General features: G+C 34.3%; 1 protein-coding gene across 4 annotated transcripts in view; it reads left to right on the top strand.

Annotated features, from left to right (window-relative positions):
• The window catches only part of Zcchc7 (zinc finger CCHC-type containing 7), a 171,096-nt gene that overhangs the window by 40,066 nt on the left and 117,398 nt on the right, over positions 1–13,632 (top strand). The window lies entirely within an intron of this gene.

The following is a 13,632-nucleotide window of genomic DNA, read 5'->3' as shown; positions in this document are numbered from 1 at the left end:
GTTTGGTAGTTAAGACACTGTGCTGACGGTTGCATAATGATTCTACTTAGCTTCACTAATTAACCCTTTGATAGGGTTTGGTATGTCATTATTAATGCAAAAGTCAAGGTATGTTCAATCCATATGAAAAACCACATAATAATAGAATTTTTGTTTATAATTTAGAGAAAATTCCAGATTTTCTTTAATTCTAGCCATCTCCACTCCATCCCACCCCCAAAAAGTAAAGAAAGAGAGTAAAGAAAAAAGATAATGTAAACTAGGAAAGAGGGAGTAGAAGGGAGAGACAGAAAAAGTACACTGCCTGGTAGTATAATTAAAATATAAAAGATACAACAGTGATGGCACATGGTGTCGGAACTATTTATTAGTCTTACCAGCAAGGCTATAACGTTCAAGTGTGGCCTCAAATGCGTTTGACCTAGAGACTAAGCAATGAAATAAAAAATAACCATTTTTTAGATTTGTGAATAGAGCTTTTGAAGGCCTTTATAAGTACGATGAACTAGCATGTTTTAGATGTGTTCTGTGTAAACAGTTAATGATCCATGGTGATGAGTAGTGGTCATTTCATCTTCTGATCTGTGTTTGTGATATTTATTTTGTTCTCTTGGGAAGATTAGAGTCACCTTTGTTTTATATCTGCTATACCCTTGCCTGCCTGCCTGCCTGCCTTCCTTCCTTCCTTCCTTCCTTCCTTCCTTCCTTCCTTCCTTTTTTGTTTTCATGGCATTATGTACTCCTTGGTTTTTTTTCTTCTTTGTCCATATGATGCTATGACATTTGCTGCTTTTCTTGGTCTTAGTTGTATCATGATCTTCAAAATAACCAGGTATGTTATTTACACTAGGCAGATAAGCGCAACCCTGTATGTCCTCATTATGTCTCTGAGAGGTGGTGTGGGTTTTTCCCTTTTTCTTTTAAAAAAAAATTGTTTATTTTTTGCTGGCAGTGTTAATAATGTTTTCATAAAATATGATTGATTTATAAGTCTGTTTAACATGCCTTTCCCTTTTTGTCTTAGTGCTTTGCTTCTAAGTTGCAGATGCAGTGACTGAACAATAAACTGTGTGGTGTGACAGGTAAATTTCCCAATTTACCTGCCGCAATAGTGTGCTGTGTAATGCCATTCAGTCATCTCTGAATTTTACTTGCCTGATTAGTTGAGTGAAGCAGATTTTCAATTTAAATGTAACTTCATCTGCTTGATTAAAAATGTAACAGAACATTATCTGCTGCAAATAAATTTCAGTGGAAGAGATGATTTTGCCTGTTTAAAAATAACATCTGTTTATATTGGCTGGAAGCAGGCGATTAATACCTCTCTAATTTCGAGGTTTACCAGTCCAGCTCACCTGTCTCTTTGCATGGATAGTTGAAATTGATGGCTGTCGAGTATAAACATTTACCTGTTGATGTTTAGTTGATGGATTTCTTTTTTAAGGATAATACAGAATCCCATCATTGGGCATTCATTTATTTGCTGCTCATCAAGATGATTGACAGTTTTGCCAACAACATGGAAAAAGGATCTGCCTTCATGATGCATATGAGAAAAATTTTACCCCTCAGTGATGAGTGCCCTACAGAAAAACAGATTCTCGTGAATTCCTTTTCACAGTTGGTATTTATTTGAATTCTGAGTTTATAGAGGCCATGAGTATAAATTTAAGGCAAGTGTGTAGTAAATGAGGGTACTATCCCCTGCTGGCATCTTTCATCAAGTGATTATTTGTGTTGGCCACACTGACAAAGAAAATGGAAGATAGGGAAAAACAGAATGGTGTTTTTTTTTTTTCTCTTTTCTTTTCTTTTCTTTTCTTTTCTTTTCTTTTCTTTTCTTTTCTTTTCTTTTCTTTTCTTTTCTTTCCTTTTCTTTTCTTTACCCATAGTGTTTAGTATAGTGTTAGGCATGTACTAGACCACTCAATAAATATTTATTGAATTTGAATTCAAAATTAGGTCCCAAGTATATTTGATATCCTACAAGTGTAACTCTAGATTTTGTATTTTAAATGTTTATCTGTAAAACTACAACAAAAATATTTGCAGGATTGATTTCTTTCTTTTAAAGCTAACTTTTAGGAATTTACTGAAAGTTTTTAAAATATAGAATTCTCTAATAAATATTTTCTAGGTAGGCATTGTTCACCGTTTATTTTTCTTCATTGAATAGAAAGGTGTAGATAAAAAGCATAATGCAAAGCATTCTGACTCTAGTTAAGAGGGGCTGCAGTTAGTGAGCTTGGCTACGTTGGTAATGCTGCAGAACAATATGTATCATCCCAGAATTGGCATAAATTATGCCAGTCTTGAGCATAGTCTCAAAAAGGTCTTTAAAATTTTAACCTTTTTAAAATTTATTTTTAAGTAGTATGTAAAAACATAAAATTGAGCATATTAATGAGAGTTGTTTCAATGCTAGATTTTTTTGTAGCATATTTTGACTTCATTTAATTGAATAATAATAAATAATAATAATAATATTTTGTTGACATTATTTTCAACATTTGTTTGTAACATTTAGGGATTTTGACCACACATATAAAAAAATCAAAACTATATTTTTCAGGTAGACATTTGATATTTGGTTTTTATCAGATTAATTTTAATCACTAATCAAAAATTAATTTTTAGCTTAAATTTTGCTTCCAAATATATAGGGCTATTTAATCTCATCAGTGTTGATTTAGACATCTTGGGTGGTTTTGTTCTTCAATTATAAAATATAAATATTGGGGATTGGTTCTTAGATATGGGATCCTAGATCCATCCTAGTGCTTTAGGAGAGCATAGACTTATGGTCTTATCTTCTTAGAGGCTTGTGAAGATGACAATTCAGATTTAAGTACTTAAGCTACCTTTAAAATGTAAAGGACTTCACTATTTTTATTATTATTATTTTTTAGATAAATATCAGAAATTTAGAATACTTCTTGGCAGGCTGAGACAGGAGAATCACAAGTTTGAGGCCAGCCTGGACAACACAGTGAGATCCTCTGTCAAAAAAGAAAAAGGAAATTGTATCATATGTTTCAGCACCTTTTTGTCGTTTCTTCTTGTTTATGCAAGTTTTGCGTTTTCCTCTGTCCAGATAATCTTAAAGTAGAATGAGTAACTCAGAGAACTGAGTTTATAGCAAAATAAGATGCTGTAGGTTTTGAAGATATCTAACCTGAGAATCCCAAAATACCCAAATCTGAAATCTAATACAACATGTTACCACTGTGGAAAATTCTAGATCTCACAGTCCAAATGGATATACATCACAGATTTCATAAGACTGTTTTCAAGGTATGTGAATAAAATACATGAGTGTATTAAATACAAATGATTAATAATATAATGTGTGTATGTATATATATATAATATATTACATATATGTGTATATATAATATATTACATATATATGTATATATGTATATATATATATTACAAATATATGTATATCACATATACATGTATTTATTATATATCCTATAATTATATATCCTAAAATCTAAAAAATTGAAATCAGAGACTTTTTCTCAAGTGTTAAGAAGCCTTCAATGTGTATTATATGAAATTTGTATTATTGCTTAGTTTGCTTCATAGACTTCTTTTGCTAGTTGTTTTGTGATTTGCTGTAATTTTGAAACATTGTCACATAATTTCAAACAAGGTGAAGAACTTGCAGAGTGGTGTTAATCTTAGTAGCCAGGACTTAGAAACAACCCAGGAACCATTAACTAATTGAAGGATAAACAAAATTGTAGATTGTTAAAGTAAAATATTTAGCCATATAAAAATGAAATACTGATGAATACTATAAGTGAACCTTGTTAACATTCCAAGTGAAAGAAATCAGATTCACAGAACTATATTCTATGATTTCATTTATGTGAAATGTCTCAAATAGGGAAGTTCATGAAGACGGAGTAGATTTGTGGTTGCCAGGGGTTAGCAGGAAAGAGAATGGAGAATGACTTGGTTGGGTGGAGGGTATATAAGTATATAGATGAATGTTTTATGATGAGTGGTGGTGACCAAATGACTTATGACTTTACAAAGCCTGTTGAATTGTGCCTTTCATATCATGGATGCTAACTGATATTAATTGAAAAGGAGTAGATGGAGAAATTTAAAGCTGCCGAGGAGTGATTGAGAAATCATTATCAGAAGAGTGTCATTATTCATTCTCCTTTTGTTTAATTAAGGTGGTGTCTGCTGGGAGGACTGACAAGAATGACAGGGAAGTAGACTTGCAAGGTAGTGATGAGATTGCAGTCTTAAAGCAGCATCTTAAATTTTATTATATTGACATTTATCAATTATTAACAATTTTGCTGATTTTTGCACATCTTATCTTTTAAAGAACACAGTTTTCTTTCAGTAATTTTAAAAGATATGATACATAAGATAGTCTTGAGGAAATTCAGGCTATCTTGAAATTGTGCTGTCCTTGTTTTGAGATTTCAGCATTCATTTCTGGTAGAGAGGTTATAGATTCTAATGTAGATTGTAAATAAGTTGTTAAATTAGAGAAATAAACCCTTGGTGAATATTTAGGAAAATGAATGAATTAATAAAATCAAGGTAAAATTTTGAAAAATGGAAATATATCCTTTGTATTTAGTCAATAATTTATATCCACTAAAAATTTGGCAGGTATTGTGTTAACAAGCCAGCATTAGTTTTATAAAATGTTCACATGACTAAAAATGTCCATTTTTAGTTTGTAGCTAATAAAGAATACAGTATGTACCTTTTGAGATGTGATAACATTCATTTTGTAAGTCAGAGGAAAATGCCGTCTATTTGAATATAAAATATCCCTTTAGCTTTCAGAATCAATGCAGTGTTGAGTATTGACTGTCTTAGAGGTCAGTCCTAATGGATTGTACATTATATTATTTGAAGTGTGTGATTTGTTTTAAGCCTGCTACAGAAATCAATTACTTCCAGTTATATTTTAGAACCACTGTGTGAATGAATGTATTCTAAGGTTAGCTCTAGTTACTTAATTTTAAAATTACATTTCTTTATCAATTTTGCATGTGTTTCTAAATGTGGGTATTTAAGTACCAAGTTACATGTGTGGAGGTTAGAGGCCAACTTGTAGCGGTCACTTTCTCCTCCATATGGCTCCTCCCATGACGTGGGTCATCCGATATGGTGGCAAACTACTAGAGCCACTGAGCCTTCCGCCCAGCCACCTAGCTGTAGATCTTGAATGCCATGTACATCCTTAATTTTTGCTACTATTTCATTAATTTGAGCCATAGAAACATGTCCAAATTTTAAAGTATTTTAAAAGTGCCTATAAAAGTAGTAATTTTATGAGGTCCAAATTAATAGTAATTTGTGTCAGCTTACCAGGTAAGAGTGAGTACTGATAGCAGACATTGTTCTTTGTCCCAAAAATCAGTTCTGTTATCTGTTATCATGAAGAGATAATATGCTCAGCAAGCGGGATACTCAGGATTTAAACCCAAGAGGTCTTGCTTCAGATCCCAGACATTTGAAAGATGTTGTGTATGTTGCCTTGCTACTTGCTCTAGTTCCCCAAGTCTACTGCAGGTTTGCAATCTGAAACCCCATTTTGTCTCTGCTGTTTCTCTCCTTTTCTTTACCTATAGAATGGTAGTACAAATTGACTTTTTATTGAATTGTGCTTGTATTGTAGTTGTGATTTTTTTTTCAGAATGCTATGGAATGATGTAAGCATAAAGGAACCAATCAACAGAATATACTAATAAGGGATAAAATCCAATTCCTTCAACAAACACACTTCAAAATAGAGAGATGAGAGTTCACAAGGAAAGGAAACTTGTAAATAGGAAAATACAATACCTAATTTTAAATTATGTAATTGGATTCTTATTTATAACTTATTATAATATAATATGGATGTTTCCTAAAGCTTTGCAATATATCACGATATTTTTAACAAAATATATTGAGAACTTCACTTCCCAGCTACTACTACTTTAATGGTTCTCCATTGTGAAACGCCTCATAATCTAACCCCAGATAGGACTACTAGTTCTATGTGCTAAAACATCATTCAATACAGCATAATGTTTGTTTGTTTGTTTGTTTGTTTGTTTGTTTGAGGAAGATTGCCGTACACCCCAGGTTGATGTCAGCCAGCTATGTAAGCAATGCTAGCTTCATGTCTTTACTGCCTGAGGATGACGGCTTGTGCTACCATGCCCAGCTTACAATATAGCTTTCAAAACTGCCAAGAGCATTTGGCTTCTTCACCTTTCTCATAGTTTAAAAGTGTTACACTCTTTCTTTAAGAATTTCAGGTTACTTGGGTTCGAGGGTTTTCTTTTTTTTCTTTTTGTCTTCCACCTCTTGTGTATGGCATTTAAAGTCTTGAAATTTGAGACAAGAGAGATGGAGAGAGTTAATCCACTTCTAAGACAGATCATTTTCAGAGTAAATTCCAAGGTCGAACAGGATATATTTTACTTAATATCTATTAGAGATGGATTTTCATAAACTTTTATCCAAAGTAACTAGATAGACTCATACTTTCAGTGTAAAGGGTGTTACGAAAATGTAAAGTTCATTAATATGCTGTATATTTTTATCCCTTTGAATGTAATTTAGAGATTATATTTTATAATAGGATTTATGACATTATACTGTTTAATCTTTAGGGTATTACAAACACATCAAGGACAGTTGGCAGTAACTCAGGTTTGCCTGCATTTTAACAATGTATTAATACTACTAAGGATCATGTATTTTAGTTAAAAGGAAACAAAAGTTATATTGCTAGAATATTTACAAATTTGAAGATAAATTTTTCTATGGGATACAAAATAAATGTTTAAGAACTAGCAAGATGAATTAAGATGAAATGATTTATTTCTTGCATTGGGTTTTAATATATCAGGGAAGAAACATACACATGCATGCACATACACACTTTACGTGTGTGTGTGTGTGTGTGTGTGTGTGTGTGTGTGTATGCACGTTTATCTAAATATGCATGTTCTCAATAACTTAAACTTATAAAGTGGAACAATCTTCCCACTTTGCACTTTGAAGCAGTTCTGACTTATTAAAGGTAGGTGTGTTGGTGTATTTTTTGTCAGAAATAGCTTGACATTCTAAAATAGGAGGTGCCAAACCAGTAGCACACGGTAAAGCTTCCTTGGTGGTTTTTCTTTGTGCAAACAAGTATATTGTTATGTAATACAATAAGATAAATTTGGGCCTTTACATCATTGCCCAGATTTTTTTCAGCCTGTGATTAATTCATTACTTTCATTTCTTTTTCTTATTGATTTTAATAGTTTAAACTGCAAAATTTTAAACTTATCTTTTCAGTTGTGGTCACCTTGCACTATTAGCAAAGACAGCTTGGCTTTTCAGGATTTATGGGTACCTGATCTTTTAATTTCCCTTTTTAAAAGTTGGCGTTAGGAACACATAGTTGCAAGTAGGATTAGTAAGATGGCTCAGTGTCAAAGGGCACTGCTTCCTAGTCCTATCCTCGGGACCCACATAGTAGGAGAGAATATTGCCCTCTGACCTCCAGGTGTGTACTGTGGCACACCCCTCCCCAATTAATAAATATGTAAAGAATGAACAAATGCATGTATGCAAGTTGTGGAAAGCAGTTTTAGGAAGCGTGTCTTCTGGTGTGTCTGAAGACAGCGACAGTATACTCATGTACATAAGATAAATAATTTTTTAAAAAGTACCAGAAAGACAGAGAATAGTTTAGAGATTTAATAGTTTAAAGAATTCCAATAGAGGACATTTTCCTCACTGCAGTCTTAACTGCCACTGTGGTTATTGTATCCACCATCATCAAAAACTATTGTTATATAAAAGAAAAACAAGCTAGAACTAGACGCCTACTACTGGAGTTCTCTGTTTTCACTCAGTGTGCACTTCCAGACTTTGGCTATATTAAAGTAGGTCAGGGGACAGCAGAGAAGGAACTGTTAAACTTGCTACCGTTTGATGGTAGTTCAGATCTGCCTTAATAAGCTGCTTCATAGATCCTAAGAAAGACAGAAATGCTTATTTCAGCTTACCTCAAGTTGAAACTCTGAAATCTTTTCCTAAATGAAAAGGAACTTTTGTCTTATAGTTAAGGCTTTCCGATTTGTCTTAAGTAAGATTCTAGTCTAAATATCCGTCTGTTTTCTCTAGTCTAGGTATCTTGATAATTGTTTCTAGCAAAGCTTTTGTTTGTTGCAAATATTAGAAGCATGGTAGGTTTCTTGCATGCTTGTCCTGTCTTCTCCCTTGATCTTCCTCTCTCTGTCTTTGTTTTTAAATCTGTTTTAAACTATACAGTTTAGCAAGTATATTGAAGCTGATCCTGGTGCCTCAAATCTGTGATGGCAGTATTTGGGAGGCTGAGGCAGGAGGAGCACCATGAGTTCAAGGTCTGTCTGGGCAGTAGAATGAGACTCTGTCTCAAAATAAAGAGGGAAAAAATATGGAAATCAGTCAAAATAATTCTTTCTTCCTCTCTTCTCTTCTTATCACAACTTTTGTATTTCCTCAGGACCTTTACTCTCCCTCCCTGCCGCCCTCTGAACTACTTCCAAATGGGTGGGTAGAATTATGTAGCCTGCTAGTCTAAGTGGAATTTGAATTCTGAGAGAACATTCCTCTTCCTCCTCCTCCCCCTCCTCCTCTCCCCCATTACCCCAAAGGCTGTCTGTATTAGCTGTCCTCCTGGCTAATTATAATTCCAAAGGGCATTAATAACCATTTAAATTAATCCTATAATACCTGCATTTGCTAAAGGTGAGGCTCAGGCTATTTAACCCCCTACTAATGGACTCAAACATGAATCAAAACTAGTTAGGAATTTTGTATTTTATTTTTGCTATAAGGGGAAATAACCACCCCCCCCCATGCACACACTCATTCTCTTGTCTTCTTGCAGCCATCCAGTTTCTAGTAATGCAGAAAAAAAGCTTTGCCATTTAATACAGCTTTCATTAAGCGACCAAAACTAAATAGCTTGACTTTTTTTTTTTTTTTAAAGAAACATTTGGATTGATTGTGAGTCTTTTGAGACAGAACTGTAGAAGACCACCTAACAGGAGATAATCCTTTAGTTAAATGCACAATTTTATAAAGAGCTAAAAATTCCCATTCTAATAACCAGTGTTATGATAATTTGACAATAGCAGTCTCCCAGGGGGCATTATGCAGATGACAAGACAATTACAATTTCACAATTCTAGATAAAGAAGATTGGAAATTAAATGACCAGTCTTAAAAGGAAGAAGAATCACTACAGGTTATCTAGACCACCTCATGTGAGTACTCTGTCTCAGCACAATGGAGCTCGTCCCTTGGTTTCTAGGTAGATGTCTTAGTACCAACAAGCATTACGAAGACAGCCTGCAATATAGCCAGATACCTTGTCATTTTTAGCAGAGTCTGTCTGAAATCAGTAAACAATACATTGTTTTCTTTCATTTTACCCCTTGAGTCACAGAGTTATTCAGGAACAGCACATTTCCTCATTCTCTTTTTCCCGACTCCACTGTAGCTCCTTTTGAGAGTAGGTGTATTCTATGGCAGGTTTTTGGATTTATATGGGAGAGTAAAGTTTCACAAACTGGACCAGAGAGCAGCATTCTTTGGACATGTTGAGGTCAGAATTCTGCAGCAAGGAAAAAAACACATTCAGATGAAACATTTCTTTCTATGTAATAGGGTGCTTCTTGAAAAATTGTTTTTAGTGCTAGTATATGTGCCAGCTTTGGAAAAGTCTAGAGTCAAGGTCTAAGTCAAGAAAATTGTTTTGAGAAAAAGACATCGTCTGGTATCTCCAGAGCACTCCTTCAACAAAGATATCTTTGGGTCAATAGATGTCATCCCACACCTGGCTGGGACGACTCACTCCTTTCCTGATTACCACTTAGAGATTTTTTTTTTCCCTTTAAGAAAAAAACTTTACACAAAATGTAAACTTCATACATTTGGGATTATTCTTTGGTCTGGATCTTTTCTTTGAATAAAATGAGCTTTGGGATGCTTATTTAGATGTTCAATGGAACAGTGTGGAGAACAGTAATTGTGTTTGGGCTAAAGAATTAATCCAGTTAGTCATGGGAAGCATGACTTAGCTTTTCCTTAGTAGCTGAATTGGGGTGCAACCTAGGGGCTATTTTAGGATTTAGACTCGAATAGAAACTTAGAATTGAAAGTTTATTTTTGTTGATGAACATATGCTTTTGTATAATGATCCATTGACTTGATTTCAATGAATGTGAAATTGTTTGTTTCAGTTCACTGTTATAGTATCTCTGTATTATCCCAGTTTTTAAAAAGATCATTGTCTGAGAGAATGCATTAATATGTGTTATAATTGGAATGTCTCACAGAAGGATTCTAACTTTAATGTTTTTGATAGTTACAGTGAAATTACTCTTATCAACAGTAATTATGCTCCTCAAATAGAAAATCTTACATGTAACAGGCTGGAAACGGGTATTTTTAGAAAGTCCTATTTTTACTTTAGGAGAATAGTTATTCTGTGTCTGGTGGAAAACAGCAGTTTAGATTGTTAAAGTGGTAGACAGGAGAGCATTTCTCTGGTGACATTAGTCGCACAAGCGCACCTGCACTGTACTCTGCATCCTACTGCCTGGAGAAAATAACTTTAAAAAACTTTTTACTTGCTTATCAGAACTTGCTTAAGCGTTTGCATTTCCCATTGTTTTATATACAAGTAAATATGAAAAAATCAATGAGCTACTTGGCATTGAATATTCACTCTCTGCCTAGTACATGGTGGGTTCAGTCATGAGTAGATGCATACAACAGAAAGAGCAGAGTCTGGTTCCCCATGCTCTTTCTCTCTCGGTTCCATGTGGACAGCTCATAGACATACACTCAGGCGACGTGTTGCTTTGGATTCGCTGCTTCTTTCCCTTGCACTGCTTTTCAGAGCAGCCCAGTAACTGTCAGAACTTACTGCTCTTTTAAGGGCTGAATTATAGGCAGTTTGTATGCATAGGTCACATTTTTGTCACTCAGTTTGTAGACATTTGAGGTAGTTTCACTTTTTGGCTATTGGGAATAATGTTTGTTGTGAACATTTTTTTCATACATGTTTTTAGTTCTGTTGGGCATGTACTTGGGATAAGAACTGCTGACTCTTATTTTCTCTCTTAGATTTTAGAATTTGTTTGTTAAATGTTTCTTTCCTACCTTCCAATCTCACCAGAGATCTCCAAATCTAGTCTTAATTACTTTATTGATCACCCCTATTGTTTGCACCTGAAGAAATTGTACTTACCTTTCTAGGCATATTTCAAAAGAATTTCCTATGTAAGAACTTTGCTATCTGCTCCACAAAAGAATCAGTTTTGTATTGTTTTTAGCATGTCACACACATGATGCCATTATATCAAAATTTTTGATATGTAATTATGGATATTAGTTTTACCAGATTTTGAATTCCTGAATATAGAAATTATTAGCAGATTTCTCAGACGTATAAGGAAATCCCTGACACATAGCTTTTAGTGTTTTAGTCATCTTGTTCAGTTTTTTCAAAATATAAATACGTCATTCATGAGCACTGCTAACTTCCCAGTTTCTCAGACTGGCATTCAAGACATTAAGTTTCTTCCCAGGCACTCAATGGACTTAACTCCCGAATTGTTCTTGCTTTCCAGAGTTCTGTTTCTTGTTTTGTTCTTTGTGCAGAATGTTTCTTTCCATCCTGTCTCAACCTTTTCACAACCTGCCTATACTTCAAGCTATATCTTGATTATAACACTGGACATATTTCTAAAACCAGACATTATTGAATATGTTCATTTTGCTTTCTGAAGATTCAGTTAAGCAATCCAAAGTATAAACAGTCTATCTTTTCCGTGTGTGTGTGTGTATGTGTGTGTGTGTGTGTGTGTGTGTGTTTGTTTTTGCGTGCGCCAGAGATGGATGTCCTCTATCATCCTCTTGTTTTATGGTTTTGCTTGTGTTTGTTTGTTTGTTTGTTTGTTTGTTTTTTAAATAGGGTCTCCTACTAGTCATCTAGATTAGCTGACCAGCAAGCTCTATGTGTCTGCCACCTCACCACCATACCAAGCTTTTATATCATTGTGAGTTTCTGACCTCAAGGCCTTGTGATTTTACACACACACACTTTCAACTGAGCCATCTCCTCAGGCCCTCAGACTTATTTTTAAAGTCTATAAATAGAAATTATAGCTACAGATTACCCTCTAACACATGAATCTCCATCTCATTATACTGATTTTTGTTTGTTTGTTTCTCTATTGACCTGTAATTTTTTTTTTTTAAATAAAAATTCCTGTTTGTTTTCATTGATGGGTGTATGCTCTGGTTTTCTAGTAAAAGTAGTGCAGAACTACTCTTATTCTTTGGATAAATTGGTTCCTGAAAGGTGATAATAGATTTATCTAATAACTTACCACCTTTCAATGGCAGATGTTTTCTGGCACTGCCATATTGGATTTTTCTGGAGGCCATACATTTATTTATGGCAGTTCAAGTATAAATCTTAGACCAGGCATGGTAGGTCATACTTCTAATTAGTCCCAGCACTGAGGAAGCTCAGGTAGGGGATTGACATTTGAGACAGAGAGACCTGGGTTTTTCATACAGGTCTGCATATATTAAGGTCGGGCTCTGAAAAGTGGGGTAGCAGCCACTCTGTTCATGTTCATCTCTTACACCATAGTGTATTTGAGTATATTGAGGGTTATTCTGGTGGAGGTGATGCTCTTACCAGAAGACTGCATGGTAGAATCTAGATTACAGAACCTTTTCGCACTGTGAGCTAGGAAATAGTTCAGAGAGCTTATTCAGTAAATGGGTAGGAAATTTGGAGTTAAGTAGAGACTTGAGCAAGAAGCATAGTTCCTATAGGTTAAGAAACTAACAGAATGAATCAGGATTCAGTGTAGGGTTAATTTGAACAGCTCTGAGAAAGTACATCTGAAAGGTGATTCATAGTGCAAGGTTAGAATAAGACAGAGTGAAACTTGGGCTTGTGCAGACAACATACTCTTCATTATTTAAGTAACGTCTAAGTAATGTCTTCATTGTTATCGTGGAATGTTTCTTTTCAAAGAAAAGATTTATTTTGGGTGTTCTGGTTAACTTATTAAAAGCCTTGTGTGAAATTATGCTGGAATTGGTTTTAAGAATGTAAGTCCTATAAATTCACAGCCTGGGTAACAAATTGAATCTCTAAATAAATGCTCACAAGGAATTTAAGAGAAAAAAATCCCATTTTTAAGAGACTAGCTAATATTTATTACAAGGAATTAATATTTAGAGAAATTCTCTATCCAGGTGACACCCGTGTGCTATATCACTGCTAGCTCAGATCTTTAGTAAGACTGAACCAGTTCTTGCATTCTGTTACCTCTGGGAAGACAAGGCTCTGGTAAGCATACCAAGTACATACATGATGCCTAACAGGGTTGGCTGGGAAGTTCTCAAAGCTCTTTGTTATATTGTGAGTCATTCATTGTGAGCATTTGGGAGAAGAAAAAACAAAGGAGATTTTGTTTGTTACTTATTCTTTCCTATCTCTGTCAGAAATATGAAAATACCACCAGAAAATAATATTTGTGACATGATCACATAAGCCCATGTCTTATGTCTTTAAATTAG

The sequence above is a fragment of the Mus caroli genome, unplaced genomic scaffold (genome assembly GCF_978045245.1).
Source record: "Mus caroli unplaced genomic scaffold, Mus_caroli_1 scaffold_6, whole genome shotgun sequence".
Classification (NCBI taxonomy): domain Eukaryota; kingdom Metazoa; phylum Chordata; class Mammalia; order Rodentia; family Muridae; genus Mus; species Mus caroli.
Note: the sequence above shows the minus strand (reverse complement) of the source record. Positions and strands in the feature narration are given on the sequence as shown.